The sequence below is a fragment of the Arvicanthis niloticus genome, chromosome 20 (assembly GCF_011762505.2).
Source record: "Arvicanthis niloticus isolate mArvNil1 chromosome 20, mArvNil1.pat.X, whole genome shotgun sequence".
NCBI classification, from domain to species: Eukaryota; Metazoa; Chordata; class Mammalia; order Rodentia; family Muridae; genus Arvicanthis; species Arvicanthis niloticus.
This window is the reverse complement of record NC_047677.1, coordinates 2,632,565-2,658,831: the sequence shown is the minus strand read 5'-3', so window position 1 is coordinate 2,658,831 and position 26,267 is coordinate 2,632,565. Positions and strand designations below refer to the sequence as shown.

The 26,267-nt window shown below is 39.9% G+C and overlaps 1 pseudogene; it reads left to right on the top strand.

The window, feature by feature from the left end:
- Positions 1 to 2,242: 2,242 nt before the first annotated feature.
- Positions 2,243 to 3,275, top strand: LOC117724875 (60S ribosome subunit biogenesis protein NIP7 homolog pseudogene; annotated as a pseudogene).
- The last annotated feature ends 22,992 nt before the right edge of the window (positions 3,276 to 26,267 follow it).

The window sequence follows — 26,267 nt, the reverse complement described above, 5'->3', positions numbered from 1 at the left end:
AAAATAGAAACAGAAGTAACACTATCCAATTTATTCTATGAAGCCACAGTTACGCTCATACCTAAACCACACAAAGACACAACAAAGAAAGAAAACCTCAGCCCAATGTCCCTTATGAATATTGATGCAAAAGTACTCAATAAAATTCTTGCAAATCAAATCCAAGAAAACATCAAAACAAGCATTCATCATGATCAAGTACACTTTAGCCCAGGAATGCAGGGATGGTTCAATATTCAGAAATCCATCAACATAATCCACTATATAAACAAACTCAAAAAAAAAACACATGATCATCTCACTAGATGATGAGAAAGCATTTGACAAAATTCAATATCCCTTCATAATAAAAGTCTTGGAAAGATTAGGAATTCAAGGTCCATACCTAAACATAGTAAAAGCAATATACAGCAAACCAGTAGCCAACATCAAAATAAATGGAGAGAAACTTGAAGCAATTCCACTGAAATCAGGAACTAGACAAGGCTGTCCACTCTCTCCCTACCTATTCAGTATATATAGTACTGGAAGTTCTAGCCACAGCAATTAGACCACAAAAGGAAGTCAAAGGGATACAAATTGGAAAGGAAGAAGTCAAAATATCACATTTGCAGATGATAGGATAGTATACTTAAGTGACCCCAAAACTTCCACCAGAGAACTCCTAAACCTGATAAACAACTTCAGCAAAGTGGCTGGATATAAAATCAACTCAATCAAATAAGTAACCTTCCTCTACTTGAAGGATAAACAGACTGAGAAAGAAATTAGGAAAATGACACCCTTCACAATAGTCACAAATAATATAAAATAACTTGGTGTGAATCTAACCAAGCAAGTGAAAGATCTGTATGACAAGAACTTCAAGTTTCTGAAGAAAGAAATGGAAGAAGATCTCAGAAGATGAAAAGATCTCTCATGCTTGTGGATTGACAGGATTCATATAATAAAAATGGCCATCTTGCTGAAAGCAATCTACAAATTCAAAGCAATCTCCAACAAAATTCAAAATCAATTCTTCATAGAGATAGGAAGAGCAATTTGCAAATTTATTTGGAATAAGAAAAAACCCAGGATAATGAGAATTATTCTCAACAATAAAAGAACTTCTGGGGAATCACCATCCCTGACCTCAAACTGTACTACAGAGCAATAGTGATAAAAACTGCATCATATTGGTACAGAGACAGGTAGGAAGACCAATGAAATAGAATTGAAGACCCAGAAATGAACCTGCACACCGATGGTCACTTGATCTTTGATAAAGGAGCTAAAACCATCCAGGGGGAAAAGGACAGCATTTTCAACAAATGATGCTGGATCAACTGGAGGTCAGCATGTAAAAGAATGCAAATCAATCCATTCCTATCTTCTTGAACAAAGCTCAAGTCCAACTGGATAAAGGACCTTCATATAAAAACAGATACACTGAAACTAATAGAAGAGAAGGTGGGGAAGACCCTCGAATACCTAGGCTAGGTCCCTGAACAGAACACCAATGGCTTATGCTCTAAGATCAAGAATTGACAAATGGGACCTCATAAAATTGCAAAGCTTCTGAAGACACTGTCAATAGGACAAAATGGCAACCAACAGATTGGGAAAAGGTCTTTACCAATCCTACATCTGATACAGGGCTAATATCCAATATATACAAAGAACTCAAGAAATTAGACTCCAGATAACCAAATAACCCTATTTAAAAAAAATGGGGTACAGAGCTAAACAAAGAATTCTCAAGTGAGGAAACTCGAATGGCCGAGAAGCACCTAAATAAATGTTCAACATCCTTAGTCATCAGGGAAATGCAAATCAAAACAACCCTGAGATACCACTTCACACCAGTCAGAATGGCTAAGATCAAAAACTCAGGTGATAGCAGATGCTGGCAAGGATGTGGAGAAAGACGAACACTTTTTCATTATTGTGGAATTGCAAGCTGGTACAATCACTTGGAAATCAGTCTGGTGGTTCCTCAGAAAATTGGACATAGAATTACCTGAGGACCCAGCTATACCACTCCTGGGCATATATCCAGAAGATGCTCCAACATAACAAAAACATGCTCCACTATGTTCATAGCAGCCTTATTTATAATAGCCAGAAGCTGGGGAAAAAAACAAAACAAAACACATGTCCCTCAACAGAAGAATGGATACAAAAAAAATGTGGTACATTTACACAATGGAGTATTATTCTGCTATTAAAAATAATGAATTTGAGGGGTCCTGGGAGCCAAGCTAGCGGGAAAATGGGGCCTTTGACTGAAGAAAAGACCCGGGTAATGTTTGAGAAGATTGCGAAATACATTGGAGAGAATCTACAACTCCTGGTGGACAGACCCGATGGCACCTACTGTTTCTGGATGCACAACGACCGAGTGTACTATGTGAGTGAGATGATCCTGAAGCTGGCCGCCAACATCTCCGGAGATAAGCTAATGTCACTGGGGACGTGTTTTGGGAAGTTTACTAAGACCCACAAGCTCCGGTTGCACGTTACAGCTCTGGATTACCTTGCAGTCTATGCCAAGTATAAAGTATGGATAAAGCCTGGAGCGGAGCAGTCCTTCTTGTATGGAAACCATGTGTTGAAATCCTGTCCGGGTCAGATTACTGAGAACACGTCTCAATACCAGGGAGTAGTGGTTTATTTTATGGCAGACACTCCTTTGGGTTTGGGGGTAGCAGCAAAGTCTACCCAAGACTGCAGAAAAGTGGACCCCATGGCAATTTGTGGTGTTCCATCAAGCAGACATTGGGGAGTACGTACGCCATGAAGAGACACTGACTTAGGATGGTCATCCCAAGAACATTCTGCTGTGTGAGAGGACTTAGCTTTGTTTCCTGTGTGCAGGCCATCATGTTAAATCTGGATGCCACTGAGATATGCAGCTTGCATTCTTATCAACAGAAGTAGCTCAAAAATAGGGTTTCTGGCCCTCTAGAGGCAAAAGCAGGGGGGGTCACAAGTATAAGGCCGGCTCAAGCTGCTTGGCAAGTTCAAGACTTGCCTGGGCTACATAGTGAGACTTGTCTCAAAAAAATCCAAACCAGCCCCTGTGAGTGTCTGAGTAAATAGAGTGTTTCTGTTTTGTATCCGCGGCATCCGTGTTTGAATCAGACTTGTTCTGAGTGATGGTTTCTAAGTTACTTCACTGGGAATAGGAGTAATCTTACTGTTATCTGTGATAACGCTGTTTTCCAGGCTCATAATAACACAGTAGACTTTCTATTGCTAATTAATGTTATTAAAGGTAGAAACAGCCATATAAGGATAGTAGGCCCTGCCTGTGGTTTTACATATGGAATTTAATAAATTTTAATGGTTTTACATTTAAAAAAATAATGAATTTGAAAAGTTCTTAGGCAAATGGATGGAACTAGAAAATATCCTGAGTGAGGTAACCCAGTTGCAAAAGAACACACATGGTATGCACTCACTGATAATTGGATATTAGCCCAAAAGCTTGCAGTACAACTCACAGACGACATGAAGCTCATGAAGAAGGAAGACCAAAATGTAGGTGCTTCTGTCCTTCTTAGAAGGAGTAACGAAATACTCATGGTAGCAAATATGGAGACAAAGTGTGGGACAGAAACTGAAAGAGGGACCATCTGGAGACCATTCCACCTGAGTGTCCATCCCATGTGCAGTCACCAAAGGCAGACACTGATGTGGATGCCAGGAAGTGCATGCTGACAGGAGTTTGATATAGCTGTTTCTTTAGAGACAACTTAGAGGTCTCCCAGAACCTGACATATACAGAGACAGATGCTCACAGTTAACCATAGAAGCGATCTTGGGGTTCCCAATGGAGGAGTTAGAGAGAAGACTGAAGGAGCTGAAAGGATTTGTGGCCCCATGAGAAGACCAACAATACCAACCAACCAGAGCTCCCAGTGTCTAAACCAAGAGCCCAGGAGCACATAGGGAGGGACCCATGCCTCCAGCTGTATATGTAGGGGAGAATGGCCTTGTAGGACATAGGTGTGAGAGGAGGTCCTTGGTCCCATGAAGGCTAGATGCCCCTGTGTGGGGGAATTTGAGAGCAAGGATGTGGGAGTGGGTGGGTGGGTGGGGCACATCCTTATAGAAGTAGGAGAAGGGAGGATGGAATAGGGGTTTCTGGGTGGGAGGAAAAATGGGGAAAGGGGATAACATCTGAAATGTAAATAAAATATCCAATAGAAATTAATTTCACAAAAAAGAAAAAATTGAATTAGACTATAAAACTTTAAATAGGATAGGTAATGAATACTTTAATTGCCAAATACTATAGACTGGATATTACTATAAGTGTACAGCATACCTTATAGTTTACATAATTGTTTAAGTTGTTTTCAATTTATATATTTTAAAGGAGCCTTTTATTGGAATAAAAAGGTAAAACGTAAAGAGAATACCTTGTGTATGGATGCATCACCAGTCAAGCCTATGGCCTATGGCTTAGGCAGGAAATAGAAGTGGGACATCCAGAAGAGAGAGAGAGAGAGAATTCTGGGATAGATCCAGGAGACAGACTTGCCAAGATGTAGCAAGATGCAGATATGGTACCTGAGCACTGGTAACCAGCCATGTGGTATAATGTAGGTTAAAATAAATGGGTTATCCTAAGTTATGATTCTAGTCAGAGAACAGTCTACCTATATTGCCAAGGTATTTATAAAAATATTTTGAGTCTGAGTCTTATTTCTGGGAGCCTGGCACTGAGAGGAAAAACCAGAACATAACTTCAATATTCTACTAGCACATAAATCCTGAGAAACAAATTTTGTATCTTTTTTTAATCAGTGAACTCCCTTTACCTAAATCAGGGAACAAAATGCTAAAGTTATTCGAAGTATACCTGTTGAACTAAAAAGTGAATGAGATTGTGGAATAAACTCTGACTTCAGCTGCAGCTTCTTGACTCTGCCAGCTTGTAAATATTCCATAGACAGTGCAAATAGTGATTTTTTTTAAAAAGCTAAGAAGTATGTTCAGTCCACATCCTTTCTTGCAAACAATTTCAATAATCCAGTCATATTCAAAGGAATAAAAAATATTTGTGTAAACCCTCAGCCAAAGGCAGCATATTAGATATATACACATATTTCTACTTGCTCTGAGGGTCACAAAATGATAAATAAAATGATTTTTTAAACTAAAAGTAAAGGAAGAACAGTAAATGAAGAATACCTACAAAATTTTATAACAGAAAAATAGGTAAACATCAAATTACTCAGAAAAACTAAAATTAAAATAACTTGAAGACAGTGGATGTAAAAGCCAAGAGATAACCTGGCCAGGCTTGGTGTTATACACCTGTAATTCCAGGGCTGCGGAGGACAAGGTAAATCAGGAGTTGAAGAGCAGCCCCAGCTATAGAGATTGAGCGTAAGATAAGGTTGGGCTATACGAATCTCATTTCAAAAATATCAAACAGAGATAGGTAGAAATAAACCTGGTTTAGGTCACACTCGGAAACTAGATATTCTAGATATTTGATTAATGAATATGCCTCCAGCTATAGCTTATGAAAAAGCAAGCCAACAATGACTTAGAATTGTATTCTCTGAAGAAACCTCTCTGGAATTGTATTGGCACAGCAAACTATACTTGGAGCTCTGCTTTCTTCTCTCCTTAGAAATCACCCAAGTGGAGTAGAACCTCGGCCTCTGTTCAGAACTTGAATACATTCTGTCTTCTCTAATATGTGACCAGCCACCTAAGAATGAACAGACAAAAACTCACCAAAGTGTTGCATTTTGAGTGTGAGATGTCTCTTGTGTTGGAGGCTTGCTTCTCACTGCCCAGATGTGGGCCTTTTGGGAAATGATTTCATGATAAGGTCTCTGCCGGGGTCATAATATGACAGCTTTATTGAGAAGCAGTAATATAAGCTAGGTACTGGAGCCTAAGAGTAAGAGTGCCGGGTTTTATGTTTGAAATGTCCCTCGTGGCTCATGTGTTTAAACACTTGGTCTAGGCTAGAGACGCTGTTTAGAAAGGTTACAGAACCTTAGAAGGTGGAGTGCTACTGGGAAATGTATGTTTGTGGAGACATGCTTTGGGATTTTATATTCTCCCTCTCTCCCCTTCCCCCTCCCCCTCCCCCTCCCCCTCCCCCTCCCCCCTCCCCTCCCCTCCCCCTCCCCCCTCCCCCTCCCCTCCCCTCCCCCTCCCCCCTCCCCCTCCCCCTCCCCCCTCCCCCTCCCCCTCCCCCTCCTTCTCTCTCCCCCCATGTGTGTGTTGTGTGTGTATGTATGTATGTATGTATGTATTATATTGTATTGTATGTATTTTTCTCTGTGTGTCTCTGTTCATCCCTCTCTGCCTTTGATGTGCGTATGTGTGTATGTGTGTGTGTTTCTGTTTGTCCATCCATCTGTCTGTCTGCCTATCTATCTGTCTGTTGGTCTGTCTCTGTTTGTCCCTTCTACCTTTGGGGTATGTGTGTGTGTTTCTGTTTGTCTGTCTCTGTTTCTCTTTCTCTCTCTCTCTCTCTCTGTCTCTCTCTCTCTGCCCCCATTTCTGTGTCTATCTGTGTCTATCTGTTTCTTTCTGTCTGTCTGTCTGTCTGTCTATCCGCCTGCCTGCCTGCCTGCCTGCCTGCCTGCCTGTCTCTTCCCATCTCCCTCACCCCCTGCCCCACATTGGCTGATATGAACTTCATGTTCTTCTCAGCATGCCTTCTTCACGACGCCTCCCCACAAATGATGGGCTACATCCCTTCTGAAATAATGAGCCCAAATAAATCACTTCTCCATGAAGTTGCTTTTGTCAGGATGTATTATCCTAGCAGCAGGAAAATAACTAGAACAAAGATCAGGCATTCCCTGAAAAGATGCCTGATGGGCAACGCCTGAATTGATGAACCCTTCTGCCTGGATGGTTCTGCCCTATCAAAGGCCTCAGAGCAAGAGTCAACTGAGCAAGGCTTAAAAGATGGGACAGTCACAACTAACCTTTCCTCCTTAAAGCTATTTCTCTCAGGTATTTTGTCACAGTACCAAGAGCAAACACACGTCCTACATGAATAACCTTATAATTCTCACAATCTTATGCCATACTCTATTGCTAACATGTTCAGTTGAGAGCTACATTTCTGATTTCCTCTATAGTTCTGACTCAGTGGCCAGGGGAAAAGCTTACATGCAATTTAATTGAGGATGCACAGTTGCCTGATGGCTTCCAGCTTGTCTCTCCTTCTCAACTTCGTGTCTACCTCTTCTTTCCAAATAACGGTTATAGTGATAAGATTCCCAAACCTGATGGCAAACCTGTAGTGACAATATATTGATTAACACTTTCCCACAATTTTCTCCCTCTGGTTTATATCTAGTCATATTCGAGTGGATGGGCACACTGTTTCAAGAATTTCCCTTGATCCCATTTCTTTATACATATCAGTACCCAAAAGGACTTGCTGATAGCTTTTCCTCGTTTCCTAGTTCCTCACTGCCTCTGCACCTACCACTTGTATTTAGAAGTAATAGTTCATAGTATTCAGAAGACAAACTTCTGCCTCTGTTATGGAATGATGACTGATATCCCACAAGCCCCTCCCATGCTTAGTGTTTCCCACTAGCTTTACGATCTTCTTATTAACCTTAATTGCTCTGGCCAGGCACTTGAGAAAAGACTAGGATGAGGAAATCCATAAAACAAACAAATAAAAATAATTCAGCTGTGGTGAAGGGGGAAAATAATACCTCTCTATACCGCTGTAAGTATCCATTAGGAAAGGAACCATCTAGGAAACTGACAAACCATAACACTGACCAGCCCAATAAGATACCCACAAAGGTGCAGTAGTGACATTTTTATCTTGGGGAAAAAACTAACAGCCATTGGACTTAAGGCTTAATTCATACCTGGTTCTATAAACCTCATAAATCCTGGAGGAAAGCCTACTGCTGCCATTTTCTTAAACCAATATATGTTTTTCCTGTATTCTAAATCCTTATTCTTATGCCCACAGATAAGTGTGGCCGCACCTCCTATCAAAGAAATTTCTTTTTGTAGTAGACTGAGCTACTACAGAAATCAACAATCAGAATGCAAAGAATAAGTGACCTTGGGGTGCTTAGCCTCAGTTGATGTACCAACAATCTATCCTATTTCATGTAAGGTTTAGCTAGCATTGCAAAAGAGGAGAAAGAAATATTGTAAGAGCCACAGAACCACAGCATCTGCTGGTAGATGGTGTCTTCTACGTACAATGGGATTGCTATTGAGAGATCAGATCTTTTATTTTGAGATTATAAATTTTATTGGATATTATATTTACATTTCAGATTTTATCCTCTTACCCCATTCCCCCCACCACCCAGGATCCTTCTAACCCATCCCCCCTCCTCCTGCTTCTATGAGGATGTGCCCCCACCTACCTCCCCACTCCCACCTCCCCACCCTTGAATTCCCCCCCACACTCGGTGTTCAGCCTTCATGGGACCAAGGATCTCCTCTCACACCTATGCCCGACAAGGCCATCCTCCCCTACAGATACAGATGGAGTCATAGGTCCCTACCTATGTGCTATATATATAGACAGCTATATATATAGCTACCTATGTGCTATATATATAGACAGCTATATCAGGCTCTTGTCAGCATGCACTTCCTGACATCCACATCAGTGTCTACCTTTGGTGACTGCCCATGAGATGGATACCCAGGTGGAATGAGACCAGATCTTTTGGGTTCATACTCCACCTTAGAGAACCTGCCTGACCCAAGGTTAAACTCAAGTTAACTAACAAGCTGGTACCTAGCACCAGTTTACAGGTTAGCCCTCAAAAAAAAAAGAAAAGAAAAAACAAAAAACAAAACAAAAACAAACAAAAAAAAAACCCCTATGTCTAACACCAGTTTCCGGGTTATTCCCCAACAAATCTACACCTACATGTTACAAGCCTGCCCATCACACTTCACTTCCTAACAAACACTAACCAAGAGAAAAACAAAAGTTAAGTTTATGATGGTTTGGCTCCCAGCACCAGCCAATTATGTTAAAGGCCATAATGAACCCCCAATCAGATGTGTGTCAGGCTTATGTAACCCCCTTCTTGCCCCTATAAATGCTTGCCTAAAACTACTCTCAGGACCCTGCCTTATACCATCCTGCTGTGTCAGGGAGCCCAAGCTCCAACTTATAAAGAGACCCTAATGCAATGGCATCAGAATCGGCTCCTCAGTAGTCTTTTGGGGATCACAAATGCTTCCTGGAACAATACTATATCCATGAAATCTCTGCATACATGCTGTGGTTGTTTAACTTGAGCTTTTTGTGGAACTCCTAACAGTGGAAGTTGGGATGTCTCTGACTCTTTTGCCTGTTTATGAGACCCCACTGGGCTGTCTCATTCAGCCTTGATATGAGGGTTTATGCCTAGTCTTGTTGTAACTTCTTATGCCATGTTTGGTTAATATTAATAGAAGGCCTGCTCTTTTCTGAAGAGAAACAGAGGCACAGTGGATCTGGGGGAGAAGGGAGATGGAGGTAGACTGGAAGGAATGGAGGGAAGGGACGCTGTGGTCAGGATGTATTAAATGAGAAAAGAATAAATAAAAAGAAAAAAGAGGGTGTGGCTTTGTTGTAAAACATGTGTCGCTGGGGGCCAAAGCCCATACCATTTCCAGTTAGTTCTGTGCCCACCCCCAACTTCTTTCTATTTTGTGCTTGTGGATAGAGATGCAGCTCTCAGCTACTTTTCCAGTGACCTGCCTGCCTGGCTGCTGCCATGCTTCCAGACATGATGGTTGTGAATTCCTAACCTTCTGTATTCAGGAGCCTTGGTCATAATGTTTTCTCAGAGAAACAGAAGCAAGACATCCAGAAATTCAGGTATCTATAAAAACAAGTAATTCAAAGAGAAGAAAAGGAGAAAGATTGATAATGAAATTATTCAAGAAAATTTGCTTAAACTGGAGATTCAGTCAGAATGGCACATTTACTACCTGAGATGGTTAGTATTAATTACCATCTTGACAAGATCTAGAGAAAAGCACCCAAGCATGATGACGAGGGATTATCTAAAATAGGTGACTGGGGTGGGAAGACTCACCTTAACTATGGGCAACATCACTTCATAGGCTCAGATCCTGAACTAAAAAATTAGAAAGCTTACTAGGCACTAGCACCCATCTTTCTCCATTTCCTGACTGTGGATACAATGTGACCAGCTGCTTCAAGCTCCTGCTATTATGGCTGATCTGCTATGGTGGGTATTGTTCAATTGAATCAAAAGAAACCTTTCCTTCCAACCTTGACTTATAAGTTATTTCATCACAGCAACAAGGCAATGAATTAATACATTGCCCAGGAATGGATGAAAATGAATTCACATCAAATTATGTCATTTGAAATGCAGTAATATCAGAAAAAGGGGGATCTTTTCAGCTTCTAGAGAGTAAAAAGTGACCATAACTCTAAAACAGATAAAGATGAGAATGAATGTAAACACCCAAGTTCCTTTCCCTCCCTTCCTCTCTCTATTCGTCCCTTTTTCTTCCTTTCTTCTTTTCTTCCTTCCTTTTTACCTTCCTTTCTATGTCTCTCCCTCCCTCCTTTCTTTCCTTCTTTCATTTTTTTCCTTTTTACCTCCTGCTAGAGGTAGAATCCAGGACCATGCTGGGAAATTCCAGCACATGCGAGGAAATTCAGCACATGATGGGAAAGCCCTCTACCACCACAGAACTATAGCCCCAGCTATATATGTTTGGGGCCTTCCATGGAACCCTTTGGCTAACACTCAATTATTGTAAGCCATTCCTGGCACTGGAAGGTCAGCTTGGTAACAAAAGATGTCTAGCTGTAGTACTATCCTGTTATTTGATCACTCTGTTTACATTTTTCATACACATGTGCAAACACACACAGAGAGATAGATGATAGATTTTATATCCTTTGTATATATAATATATATATATATATCTTAGAAATATATATAATACATATCATATTCCTAAGATAGGTAGATAAATATACTTATCTTGAAGTTTCTACTGCAATGTTTTCATATGACTCCTCACATGGCTCTTAGTATTAGCTGGTTTTCTCTGTATTCCCTCCCTTACCCTTTTCTTTCACTTATTTAGTCCTCCAGTGTGGATCTCTACCCTGCTTTTCCATAAGTATATATGCTATTTCTTTTCTGTCAGAGATTCTGCCTTTCCCTCTAATCCTTCATACCTAACTACTATATATACACAGATTGTAAGATGCCTGTCAAAGGCTTGAAAGTTAGTATCTATATATAAGAGAACACATTTTATATTTGTCTTTCTGGGTGGGTCTGGATTACCAAAATCAATTTGCAGATTCAATGCAGTCCCCATCAAATTTCAAACAAATTCTAACACAACTTGAAAGAACAAATTTGAGTTACCTGTTAAAACAAAAAGCCAGAATTTCTTTTTTTCTTATTTTTACTTATATTTTATATTTTATTTACATTTCAGATGCCATCCCCTTTCTCCATTTCCCCTCCCTAGAAAACCCCTATCCCATGCCCCCTTTCCCTTTTTGCTTTTATACACTTTTTTAAAATGTTAATCAAAGGCTTTTTAAGTTTGGTAATGCTCAATCAGAAGTGTAACCCAATACCCAACATAGATATATAAACTATCTTTGACTGGTGGAGACATGTGAACATCTGCCTCCTTGCCCCCCCCCTTTCTCTCTCTCTCATCACCTAGCTTCTCCTCTCCTTCGTCTCCTCCTCTCCTTACTCCCGTCTTTTCCTCTCAGTACTCCTCCCACCTTAGCTCCTCCTACATATCACCCTTCCTGTTAAAACTTTTCTCTCAAAATAGAATTAGAGCATAATTATTCCTAATTGTACCAGTGAGGTAGAAGATAGTCCTAATACCCAGTCCATCATTTTGTTGACTAACCAGAACCTCTGTCATCTCTCCTAACTAAAACACTTAGTTTTGAACCTGACTTTTTTCTTGGCTTTAGAATGAATGTCAGCTGAAAACCATCCATTCAGATCTTTTCTCTCAAAGTAAATAGCCAGGATTGGCTATGAGACTATAGGTCTTCAACCCCATCAGAAATCCAGAATGACTGAGTTAACTGAAGTTATGGGAAGCACTAAGCATAGCTTCTAAAACTTAGCCAATTTACTAAGTTTTACTTAGTAATTTAACTTAGTAAATTACTAAGAAAAATTTTATTTTAACAGGAAGGGTAATATGTAAGAGGAGCTAAGGTGGGAGGAGCACAGAGGGGAGGAGTAAGGAGAGGAGGAGAAGGAGAGGAAGAGCTAGGTGATGAGAGAGAAAGAGAAAGAGGGGCCAACCATGGAGGCGGATGTTCACATGTCTCCGCCAGTCAAAAATAGTTGATATATCTAGACTGGGTATTAGGTTACTCTTTTGATTGATATTGAGCATTACCAAACTTATAAAGCATTTGGTTGACATTTAAAAAAATTGTATAAAAGCAAAAAGGAGAAGGGGGTATGGGATAGGGGTTGTCTAGGAAGGGGAAATGGGGAAAAGGGATGGCATCTGAAATGTAAATAAATAATATCCAATAAAAAATAAATTTAAAAAAACACTTAAAAAAAGAAATCCTCGCATCAAAAAAAAAAAAAAAAAAAAAAAAAAAAAAAAAAAAAAAGCCAATTTATAGAGACCTGAACACCTGAAAAGCCCCTATACTACCGAATGTTGGAGCATCAAATCTTCAGCCTTCTGGCCCAGAATCATCTGACAGACCTTAGTGATGCAGGATTATTAAGGGCTGATTACTCTGTCTAGGCAGATATAATCAGTCGACTATTCTGCAAGTGTGTCCTTTTCTGGACAGTAATTTGTCTGTAGATGGAAAGAGGCAATTCTTGCCTAGTGGCTGTCACTGCACCACTGGGGTATCTCCAAGGATGCTCAATTTCTTCTTAGAATCCACGACAGGAAGCTGTCAGGAGCAGACAGGTCTCTAATCAAAATGAACATTAATATAGAAATATTTGTAACATCAATTCTATGGACTTCTGACTTTTTGAAAACCAACTATCCATGTAAGGTAACCTGGACTGTTGTCTGTTAACTCCTCTCAGCTATTTCTAAATAAAGTATGGAAAACGCCCTAACAATAAACTCCAAGCCATGAATTTGCTATAGTCCCTTAACTCATAGGCTAATTGTCCCAAATCAGTTAAAAAAGTTAAAGAAGGACTGGGTCTAAGCCTTGTATTCCTAAATGTGTTATACAGGCACAATGCCCATGAGACTATCAATATTCATCTCACTTTTATATCAATAAGAAGCTCGTACCAATGAAAACCTTAAATTTGAAATCAAAGTAAATTTTGTACCATTTAAGAAATTATAACTTCATCTTGATATTAATTATACAGATTTCTACCAATAGGTTATGGCTATGCAATAAGTCCTAGCTAATCCTCCCTGTTCCAACAAAACCACTACTTTCCCCTAGAAAGACAGACCAATATTAACCACCTTAGTCCCCAAGCCCAGGGAATAGGGGCACTGACTCTTCTTTAACTTCTTCAAGCTGATTATGGGCATTGAGATATTAGAAGAGGGGTGGGGGGGGGTGGGAAGAGTAAATTGGTAAGCCTCTGATGCTGTGTCTTCACTGCATCCAGATGGAATTCCAGGACATCAGAGGTTTCGGCAGGTCTGCTCAGTATGCTTGATGAGTAGACACACCAAGACTGTGTATTCTGCAATATACAATTCTCAGAACAAGTTTTAGTATCAAGAAAAAATTTTTTTTTCCTAGGGGGCTGACATTTTTTTAAAGATGTTGGTTCTAACAACTTTTCTTTTTTTTCCCTTTTAAAATTGGTTGTAATATTTACATTTCAAATTTAATCCCCTTATCCTATTCCCCCCACCACCCAGGAACCCCTTATCCCATCCCCCCTCCTTGTACTTCTATGAGGGTGTGATTTTCCAGTTTCTACGATGCTGTTTCCATTAACATAAACTGCCTCCTAAATTTCCAAATCCTTCCCTTTGTGTTATTAAATCTCCTATTTTTCTTTCTTTTTTTTTCTCTTTTTCCCCTTTTTTTCCCTTTTTTTTATCTCTCTTTTTTTAATTGGGTATTATATTTACCTTTCAGATTTTATCCCCTTACCCCACTTCCTCCCACCACCCAGAAACCTCCTATCCCATCTCCCCCTCATGCTTCTATGAGGCAGTGCCTGCACCTACCCCCCCCACTATCCCCTCCCCACCCTCACATTCCTCCCCCCCACATACTCTGTGTTCATTTTTATGAGACCAAGAAACTCCTCCCCCACCTATGCCCGACAAGACCATCCTCCCCTACATATACCGCTGGAGTCATGGGTCCCTTCCTATGTGCTCCCAGGCTGGTGGTTTAGACCCTGGGGGGCTCTGGTTGTTTGGTATTGTTGATTTCCTCCTGGGGTCATAAACCCTTTCTGCTCCTTCAGTCTTCTAAGTTCTCCATTGGGAAACCCTTGATCATATCAGTGGTTAACTATGAGCATAGTCCTCTGAATGTGTTAGTCTTTGGCAGACCTCTAAGGAGACAGCTATATCATGTTCTTGACAGCATGCACTTCCAGCCATCCACATCAGTGTCTAGCTTAGGTGACTGTACATGGGATGAATACCCAGGTGGAATGGTCTCCTGATGGCCCCTCCTTCAGTTTCTGTCCCATGTTTTGTTTCCATATTTGCTCCCTTGAGTATTTTTGTTACTCGTTCTAAGTAGAACTGAGGCATCCCCTCTTGGTCTTCCTTCTTCATGAGTCTGTTTATCTTTTGACTATAGGAAGGCTACTGATTTGTTTGAGTTGATTTTTATATCCAGCCACTTTACTGAATTTGTTTATCAGGTTTAGGAGTTCTCTGGTGGAAGTTTTAGGGTCACTTAAGTATACTATCATATCATCTGCAAATAGTGAAATTTTGACTTCTTCCTTTCCTATTTGTATCCCTTTGACTTTCTTTTGTTGTCTAATTGCTCCAGCTAGGACTTCCAGTACTATATTGAATAGGTAGGGTGAGAGTGGGTAGCCTTGTCTAGTCCCTGATCTTAGTGGGATTGCTTCAAGTTTCTCTCCATTTAGTTTGATGTTGGCTACTGGCTTGCTGTATATTGCTTTTACTATGTTTAGGTATGGGCCTTGAAGTCCTGATCTTTCCAAGACTTTTGACATGAAGGGATGTTGAATTTTGTCAAATGCATTCTCAGAGTCTAGTGAGATGACCATGTGGTTTTTTTCTTTGAGTTTATTTATGTAATGAATTACATTGATGGATTTCCGAATATTGAACCATCCCTGCATTCCTGGGATAAAGCCTACTTGATCTTGATGGATAATTGTTTTGATGTGTTGTTGGATTCTGTTTGCAAGAATTTTATTGAGTATTTTTGCATCACTATTCATAAGAGAGATTGGTCTGTAGTTCTCTTTCTTTGTTGGGTCTTTCTGTGGTTTAGGTATGAGTGTAATGGTAGCTTCATAGAACGAATTGGGTAGTGTTCCTTCTGTTTCTATTCGATGGAATAGCTTGAAGAGGGTTGGTATTAGGTCTTCCTTGAAGGTCTGAAGAATTCTGCACTGAAACCATCTGGCCCCGGACATTTTTTGGTGGGAAGATTTTTAATGACTGTTTCTATTTCTTTAGGAGTTATGCGACTGTTTAGATGGTTTATCTGTTCCTCGTTTAACTTTGGTACCTGGTATCTATCTAGAAAATTGTCCATTTCATCCATATTTTCCAATTTTGTTGAGTATAGGCCTTTGTAGTAGGATCTGATGATTTTTTAAATTTCCTCTGTTTCTGTTGTTATGTCTCCCTTTTCAGTCCTGATTTTATTAATTTGAATACTGTCTCTGCGCCCTTTGGTTAGTCTGGCTAAGGGTTTGTCTATCTTGTTGATTTTCTCAAAGAACCAGCTCCTAGTTTTGTTGATATTTTGTATAGTTCTTTTTGTTTCAGCTTGGTTAATTTCAGCCCTGAGTTTGATTATTTTCTGCCAGTCTAACTCCTCTTGGGTATACTAGCTTCTTTTTGTTCTAAGGCTTTCAGGTTTGCTGTCAAGTTGTTAATGTATGCTCTTTCCATTTTCTTTTTGTGGGCACTTAGAGCTATGATTTTTCCTTTTAGTAGAGATTTCATGGAGTTCCACAAATTTTGATATGATGTGTCCTCATTTTCATTTAAATCTAAAAAATCTTTAATTTCTTTATTTCTTCCTTGACCAAGTTATCATTGAGTAGAGCATTGTTCAGTTTCCAAGTGTATGTGGGCTTTCCGTTGTTTTTGTCCATGTCAAAGACAAGTCTTATTCCATGGTGGTCTGATAGGGTACAAGGGATTATTTCAATCTTTTTGTATCTGTTGAGGCCTGTTTTGTGACCAATTATATGGTCTATTTTGGAGAAGGTACCATGAGGTGCTGAGAAAAAGGTATATTCTTTTGTTTTAGGATGAAATGTTCTATAGATGTCAGTTAAGTCCAATTGGTTCATAACTTCTGTTAGTTTCATTGTGTCTCGGTTTAGTTTCTGTTTCCACTATCTATCCGTAGCTGAGAGTGGGGTGTTGAAATCTCCCACTATTATTGTGTGAGGTGCAATGTATGCTTTAAGCTTTAGTAAAGTTTCTTTATATATGTGGGTGCCCTTGCATTTGGGGCATAGATGTTCAGAATTGCAAGTTCCTCTTGGTACATTTTTCCTTTGATGAATATGAAGTGTCCTTCTTTATCTTTTTTGATTACTTTTGGTTGAAAAACGATTTTATTGGATATTAGAATAGCTACCCTAGCTTGTTTCTTAGGGCCATTTGCTTGGAAGATTGTTTTCCAACCTTTTACTATGAGGTAGTGTCTGTCTTTTTCACAAAGGTGCGTTTCCTGAATACAGCAAAATCTTGGGTCCTGTTTATATCTCCAATCTGATAGTCTATGTCTTTTTATTGGAGAATTGAGTCCATTGATATTAAGAGATATTAAGGAAAAATGAATGTTGTTTCCTGTTATTTTTGTTATTGGCGGTGGAGTTTTGTTTGTATAGCTACCTTCTTTTAGGGTTGTTGGAAGATTACTTTCTTGCTTTTTCTAGGTTGTAGTTTCCCTCCTTGTGTTGGAGTTTTCCACCAATTATCCTTTGAAGTGCTGGATTTGTGGTAAGATAATGTGTAAATTTGGATTTGTCGTGGAATATTTTGGTTTCTCCATCAATATTGATTGAGAGATTTGCTGGGTATAGTAGTCTGGGCTGGCATTTGTGTTCTCTTAGGGCCTGTATGATATCAGTCCAGGATCTTCTGGCTTTTATAGTCTCTGGTGAGAAGTCTGGTGTAATTCTTATAGGTCTGCCTTTATATGTTACTTTACCTTTTTCCCTTATTGCTTTCAGTATCTTCTCTTTGTTTTGTGTATTTGATGTTTTGATTACTATGTGACGGGAGGTATTCCTTTTTTTGGTCTAGTCTATTTGGGGTTCTGTAGGCTTCTTGTATATTTAAGGGCATCTCTTTCTTTAGGTTAGGGAAGTTTTCCTCTATAATTTTTTTGGAGATATTTACTGGCTCTTTAAGTTGGGAGTCTTCACCTTCATCTATACCTATTATCCTTAGGTTTTGTCTTCTCATTGTGTCCTGGATTTCCTGGATGTTTTGTGTTAGGAGCTTCTCTTATATTTCACATTTTCTTTGACTGTTGTGTCTATGTTTTCCATGTTTTCTGCGCATGAGATTCTCTCTTCTATCTCTTGTATTCTGTTGGTGATGCTTGCATCTATGACTCCTGATCTTTTTTTCTAGGTTTTCTATCTCCAGGGTAGTCTCCCTTTGAGATTTCTTTATTGTTTCTACTTCAATTTTTAGATCTGGACGGTTTTGTGTAATTCCTTCACCTGTTTGGTTGTGTTTTCTTGCATTTTCTTAAGGACTTCTACCTGTTTACCTGCGTTTTCCTCAAATTCTTTGAGAGTGTTGTTTATGTCCTTTCTAAAGTCCTCCATCATCGTCATGAGAAGTGATTTTAATTGAGTCCTGCTTTTCTGGTGTGATGTGGTGTTCAGGCCTTGCTATGGTGTGGGAACTGGGTTCTGGTGATGCCAAGTAGGTTTGGTTTCTGTTGTTTACATTCTTATGCTTGCCTTTCGACATTTGGTTAGCTGTAGTGCTACTCACACTCACTGGTTCTGACTGGAGTCTGCCTTTCCAGTTATCTTGGTTGTATCAGAACTCCTCGGGGTATGGATGACTCTATGATCCTGAGCTCCAGCTGCTCTGGGTTCAGTGGCTCTTCTAGGATATTCCAGGATATGGAGTCTCCACGGTAGTAGACCAGCTAGGTGTTTGCTGTTCTGAATGTAGTTGCTCCTCTAGGATGTTTCATGATATGGTGTCCCCTGCTCTGCAGCTCTGTGGGCCGTGTCCTCTCTAGGATGCCTGCAGCTCTGTGGTCATTGACCTCTCTTGGGTACCACAGCTCTGCGGTCATTGACCTCTCTTGGGTACCTCTGCAGCTCTGCGGTCCTTGACCACCCAAGGGTGCCTCCGGACTCAGTTTCCAGAGGGGAGCAGATCGGCTGGGAGACTGCTCTAGCCACTGGTATAGGGGCAGGGGCGGAAGGGGAGTGGTTCTCCTCTGCAGGGGCAGGGTCTGGATGTCAGGTGCGCTCTGGGGTCTCCCTACTGCCAGTTGTGCTTCTAAGGCCTAGGGCAGTGTGTGGGTTCTCCTACCTGCTGCTCTGAGGTCCGTGCCCTCCCTAGGGTGCCTCCAGACTCAGTTTCCAGAGGAGAGCAGATCAGCTGCAAAGCCAGAATTTCTATGTTGTGGATTGCTATTTGTAATTTCTGCTCCCTCAAAAGGGTTGCCCGGACAAGGAGTAGATTATGTACTTAGGTGAGCTCAGATGAAATCTTAATTGGTCAGATAAGGCTAGAGCCTGTGATTGGGCAGTGAAAGGAGAAGGCAGAGTTGAAAGTTTTAGAAAGGGGAAAGAGGAAGAAGAAGGTCTCGTAGGAGACAGAGGATGGAGAAAGAAGTTGGAAGGAGTAGAAGATGAACCAGAACCACATGGCCTGAAGGACCCACAAGTAGCTAGGGATTTCATAAATGGGCAATGTTCAATCTAGGTGTGCAGCTTGTATTTATATCAATTGAGTTTTGTGTTCCTTGTGAGGGCATTTTGGGGATGGAGATTTATCATTATAAATCTGGCTTGTATTTTTAAGTCTCCAGTGTTTTTATTTCACGGGGCTAAGGTGATCTCAGTGGGCGGTAGCTGGAGCTCTGCAGGTCAGCCACAGGGGAAGATGCCCTGGGAAGTGCAAGTGGTGGTTCCAGGTTCCATGCATTTCAAGAAAGACTGGTTTGGTCAGTTTAGCAAGCAGAGATCAAGAGAGCTAGCTTGGAAGTGGGTTTTGACCAGAGGTTCTTGGCAGTAGGCTGGTGGTGGGAACCAGGGCAAGACAGCTGCTTTGGGGCTGGCTATGGGGATGGGTGAAAACACTGATGTCAGTGCCTAGCTGGATTTAGTGTGGTTCATCTTTTAAAACTACATGCTACATAGCTTAAATAAATAAATAATCTTAAATAATAAAGAACCGCTGATATCACCATCCCCAAACTCAAATTGTACTATAGACCTACAGTTGTCAATAGACAATAAGATTTGCAATATCTTCTTTGTAGATTTTTTTCCCCTTAAGGAATATGTGGTATATTTCCCTAGGTCTTTTGATTAGTTTTGGTTCGAAGTATATTTGGGGAGATATTAAAATGACTATACCTGCTTTCTTCTTGAGTCTGTTTGCTTGAAATATCTTTTTTCAACCTTTTTCCCTGAAATTATCTCTATCTTTGATGTTAAGGTGTGTTTCTTGTATGTAGCAGAAAGACAAATCCTGTTTTCAGATCCCATCTGTTAGCCCATGTCATTTTATTGTGGAATTGAGACCACTTATAGTGGCATTTATCAATGAAAATTGTTTATTGATTCCAGTTCTTTTGTTGTGGTGGTATGGGTTTTGTTTCCTCTTTATTTTTTCAGTCTTGGATTATAAATTTCTTGTATTTCCTTTGGTATTGGTGACTAATTCGAGCTGAAGTTTTTTCTAATACCTCTTGTAAAGCTGGGTTGGTAAATAGTTATTGCATGCATCTGGACTAATCATGAAATGCCCCCCCCCCCCTTGACTATTGTTATTGATAGTCTTGCTGGGTATAGTAGTCTAATCTGGCTATCTGTGGTCTCTTAGAATTTGTGGAACATCTGTACAGGTTTTTCTGACTTTTGGAGCCTCCGTTTAGAAATAGGTATTATTGTAATTGGTAATGCTTTGTTTTTTTTTCTCTTGCAGCTGTTTATATTCTTCCTTTGTTCTGTATTTCTCACAGTTTGATTATTATGTGTTCTGAGGAATTTCTTTCCTGGTCCAGTCTACTCACTGTTCTATATACTTCTTTGTAGATTGTTGTCTATCTGTAGGTGAGGGCGCCACCTGTGGTGGGAAATATTTTAAAAAGCACCATCCTGCACTAGTGTTTGCTACTCTCTAGCCCCATGTAGTGACCGCCCATCTCTTGGTTCTCTTCCTGTGGATTGTAACCCGGTAAAATCAAAACTCTAGAAGCTTGTAATTTGTTAGTCAGATTTATATCAATAAATTCTCAACCCATAAAATGCCCACACAATGAACTCAAAACTCAGTTGATATAAACACAAGCTACACACCTAGATGGAGCAGATGTACTCTAATTATTATTTAATCATATATCTAAGAAATCCCCAATATTTATGGCTCCCAGGACTGTGTGGTTCTGGCTCCTCTTCTTCTATAAATTCTATCTTATCTCTTCCTCTCCTTCCCTTCTTCTTTTCTCTGTACTCTCTGTAGTCATCTCAAAAATTCTCAGCCTGCCTTCCTTTTCCACAGCCCAATCACAGGCTCTCACCTTATCCTGTGCTGCCCTCACCTCCATATAGCAATCCATATTTCTCCCTTTTTGTCCAGTTAAAAGGCTCTTTCCTCTCAAATATACACTGAACACAACTATTACCATTTTGAAATTTATAAAGTACAAAATATACCTAACATCTAGTCCACCGTTTTTGTCAAATAAATAGAACATTCTGCTATCTATTCAAACTTAAAAAGATTTATAAATCCATGTTATGTCCTGATTTAGCTTATATACTATCTGAAAACTATCTTCAGAAATATATTTTTTTCAATGTTAAATAGCCTGGGTTGGCTATAAGACTATAACTAGTCTTTCAACCCCATGAGAAATCTGAGAGTGAGCCAGGCAGTGGTGGCTCATGTCTTTAATTCCAGCATTTAGGAGGCAGAGGCAGGCAGATTTCTGAATTTGAAGCCAGCCTGGTCTACAGAGTGAGTTTCAGGACAGCCAGGACTACGCAGAAAAACCCTGTCTGGGAAAAGAAAGAAAGAAAGAGAGAAAGAAAGAAAAAGAAAGAAATCAATCTGAGAATGACCAATATTATCTGAAAATATAGCTTCTATATTTTCAGTTTCTAGAACAACTGTGGGTTGGTGCCTTTTTTAAAAAAAAAAAATATTTCCCACTACACTTCTTTTACCTTGATAGGCACCCCCTTTTTCACATTAAGTTAATTTTATTTATGATTTTGTTAAAATTATATTTTTTTGTTTTGGAGGTAGGTTTCTTCTTCTACTACTACTATTCATGTATTTGGATTTTTAATAGTGTCCCAGAGGAATTTTTTTTCCTGTATTTCTTTTTAGATTTCATATTTTCTTTGCCTGAAGTATTTATTATTTCTACCTTGTCATTGATGCCTGAAATTCCTTTTTTCATGTCTTAATCTCCAATGGCGAGGCTTGCCTTTGATATTTTTGCTTGACTCCATAAATGTTTAATTTCTAGTTTTATCTCAGTTTAGGTTTCCCTTAGTGATTCTATTTCTACTTTCATGTCTTGAACTGTTTGTGTTATTCCATTCCACTGTTTGTGTTTTCACAGACTTCATTAAGAGATTTATTTTTACTCCTTTTAAAGTCCTTGAACCTATTCATAATATTTTCATGACATAAAATATCATACAATTGCTATTTTGAAGTTCTTGCTTCAGATGTATTGCATCTCTTAGAGTCTACTGTGGTCTGGGTAGTGGGTTCTGGTGGAAGCATATTGTCTTAGCTGTTAATGATTCTTTTGTGGTTTTGCTTTGGTGTATAGGTACCTGAGGTTGGTATGATTGAGGTGATTCTAGGTGTTAATATCTGGTCTTGTCTTTGTTGGGTGGGTATTCTACTTCTTGTTTTCTATTGCCCTTCCTCTCTGGATCTTAGGAATGTTTGTTGGCTGTGGGTTGCCGGGTAGAAAACACTTCTGTACGTGGGTGGCAGAGTGAAATAGAGGTAGATTAAGAGAAAAGACTGAGAGGGACTTTCAGGAAAGAAATATGGAGATTTTGTTCACCCCAGCAAGTGGCATCCCCAAGGAGTTAGAAGTGTGGTCGTAAAAGGAGATTCTTTGAATAGGTTGCAGTAAGGCAAAGAATAATCTAGAAGGATAGGGATAAAAGAGCTGGAAGAACCCTGGATCTGAACCAAGTGTTGGAGTCTATACTGAATGGAATTGGGGTGGGAAGAAGAACACTTAGAAGCAAGTTGTTCCTGGGCTGAAGATGAGAATAGAGAGATGATGATTAAGGACATGAAGGATGGTGTGAATCACCTACCTGAGTCCCAGTTGGTGTAGTTACTGACTGTTCCAGAAAGAGAGTGTTCCTAGCTATTGACAGCTGCCACAAAGGGCTGTTTCTGAACTTTAATTCTATTTTAATAATACTTTGGCTCCTGTAAAATGGAATACATGAGCACACACACACACACACACACACACTCACATTTGCAAACTAGAGAGAACATATCTCTGGCAGCTGTATATCACAAAAAGTTGCTAATAGTATTTGCTACCCTGAAGATGAAAAAGTAGTTGGCTCTTAGAAAACAAATATAAGAAAAGAAATGTACATTCCTGTTTGATTGCTTTTGGATTTTGTACAGTGCATATAGTAACTCTTAAAATCTATTAAAAATCAAATCAGCATTCTCCAAACCCCAAGAGACTATTATTAGACTTTTAGTAACCAGTGGGAAAAGAAGGCTATGAAATAATACCTTTATATTTCTGAAGGGAAATTATTATCACATGAATTCACACATAGTCAAACTATCAGGCATTAGGCAGAATAAGGTTATTTAGATATTAATGACATAAAGTTTAAGATATGCCTTCTGCTACATTTCTCAGAAAGTTACTAGAAAATGTCTCAAATATGGACAAAATGAACCTAAAAGCACAAAGATGAAGATAAAGAATCTAGAAAACCCAGTCTAAGAGCGGGAAAAGAATCTTTAGGTGAAGGAGTGGCCAAAACCTAACAGGTGTCCAGTTCATTGTGAGCAGGCCAGAAGTCTTCCACAAAACTTTTTCCAAAATGTGAAGTGAGTAGAGCTCCCATGGGCATACCAAGAAGCTGGCTCAAGCCATTCCTGGCCTTGCTTGCTCCCAGATTTTTTTTTGGGGGGGGGGGGCTTTTTTGAGACAGGGTTTCTCTGTGTAGTCCTGGCTGTCCTGATACTCAACTCACTCTGTAGACCAGGCTGGCCTCTAACTCAGAAATCTGCCTGCCTCTGCCTCCCAAGTGCTGGGATTAAAGGTGTGCGCCACCACCACCCGGCCTAGATATATTCCTTATTGGTACCCAGCTCTGCATTTTCAGTAGAGCCTGCATACAGGTGGATTTTAGCATCCCATGTAAGTACACTGTGCCTGAAGGCTGATGTGTGGTAAGGACTATGGCAAATAAAATCGTTGATTTCTTTATTCCTCTACTTAAGGCAGATTTTTCAGTATCTTCTATACTCTGTTTTCTACCTCCAGCCATTCTTAGACACAGATGCTGCAGCTTCAAACCCTGGGGTACGGTGATACCACCTTTCTGCCTTTCCTGTCTATCCTTGAGAGAAAAGCTAATCCTCATGGTGCTATTGATACCACATTAATGACTTCATTGCCTCATTTTTGCTCCCCAGATGCTCATTGTGTTCCAAATCTTTGCATTAAGTTTTCTTTCATGTTAATTCTTGAAATGGTTTCTGCTTAACTCCCAGTCCTCGTGATGAGAACTGGTATATGTTCAAATTGTAGAAAAGTGACTAGAAAGCCAAGAATAGCAGCAAACCCAGACAATTAATAGCAGAGACCAACATTTGGGCAAGAAAGGGTAGTTGCTCATATTTTGCTATGTAGTTCATATCTTATTTTTATTTACATAAATCAAATACTACGGATTATTCATGTTATAAGTAAGAAATAATGTAAGTCATCTAGTGGTCTTGATCTGATTTTAACCTCATCGGTTTGCTCAAACTTCACAACGTGATAGACCGGGCCATAGGATTTCTCCTGTAAAGCAGGAAAGAGACTCCTCTCATTTGAAGTGCCAAGGACGAACTCCCCATCTGGTAACAAAGGAGAAAGAAAAAATGTGAGACTTGGAGAAGGAAGCACAAGACATCATGTCGGTCCTGCTGTGTTTCTGAAGCCTCCTTTCCCAAGTCAGTGTCAGGGCTGAGGGGAAATCAAGTTCAAGGAACCTGCCTCTACTCTGGCTTTGGAACTCTAAAAGGAGAGCAGCTCTCCAAACAGGCATCGGAAGCCATCTCGATCAATCTGGCTGTAACTATGGATTTTAACTGGGAATTTGTCAGGGGTAGCACCTGACAAAAACTCCAGGTTTTGAAAGCTATGATTTGATCGACAGACCACTCTGAATGAGCTGGGGGAAAAGGGGGATCAGAAAGCTGTAAGGGGAGCCAAGGTGGTGGGGCCAACTGAGTACAGGATAATGAGATCAAGTTCATTGTCACGAAGATCACAGGCCCAGCAGTGAGATCAGACAAACAGTATAATGTTTAGCACTAGACAGGGACCAAGAAAATCCTGCTTTCCTCAATTTTCTTGACAACCCCCTCCAAAAGAAACTCCAGATTCCTCCTCCAAAAAGCATGCAGGTAGAGGGGTAATAACCCCATCTCCTTGGAAAAGATGTTACATGGACATGAACCCAGTTGGTAAGCAGAATGTCCAGAACATTTTAAGTAAAACAAGGTAAATTGTGTTACCCCCAGCCCAAAAGGATTTTTTTCTTGCTAATCCTACATTTCAAACTGAATTGGGTTCATACAAGTTTCTATGTTCTTTGACTCTCCAGGAGGCATAATAAAGCCGGGTTTCTTGGTCACTGGAGTTATGGTGGAGTCTATCTGCTCCCTCACAACAAAAAGGATTATTATTAGAAGCAAAGGTCTTATCTTCAAGAAGGCTGGAGCATAGGGAGCTTAAATGTCAGAGCAGAGGTTAAAGCTGAAGGCAGAAGGACAGTTTTAATGCCACTTGACCTTAATGGAAATCCTGATGTCTTGACAAGGACTCATCTCCCTGCATTTGGACTCTAGCTGCTACTCCCCTTCCCAAACTTTAATGATGCAGCACAAAAATATGTTGGATGCATATAACAGACATATATGGTTACTTCAGATTATGCTCACAATCACAGATGGCTAGAAAAAGGAGTTACTTTACATCAGGTCATCTATAAAAATAAACCAAAAAGGAACCCCAAGTCTCCTGTGGCATCCATAGAACAGTCTCAGTTGCAAATTTATAATGAGTTTGGTTGCAGCTTACTTTGTTGAAGGATCATAACAGTCAAACTCTGATGAAAGTGCAGTGTGTCAGAGGACAAGAAAATGCTTTTGCTGGGTATAATGGTGCCAGAATGCCTATAATCCCAGCACTTAGGAGGTGTGGGCAAGATAAATGCCATTAACTTGAGACCAGACTAAATTATTTAGTAAGTACCAGGCCAGCAAAGATGCATAGCCGAGTTTGTGGAGGAAAGGGGATTAGGATTATTTTTAATAGAAATGACTCAAAATTCAGCAGTTGCTTGTACCTGTGGGTGGTCAAAATAGATGCATGAGGAAGATGGACAGATGGAAACTATCCCTCCCATAGGGTGACTTCCTTTTGTAATTCAAGGTGGTCCTGCCTATCCAAGATTTTATTGAGTCAACATCTACTTTTTTTTGTACAGTTTGTATTCCTATCCCTGTAGGCCCTCAACAAAACCATGAAGCTGTACAATAGTACTTTGCAATGTATAACTTTCCTTTAGATAGATTTCTCCCTGTCGTTTTTCACAGTGTGTGATAGATGGCACAGATGAGAAGCATGGTTCTAA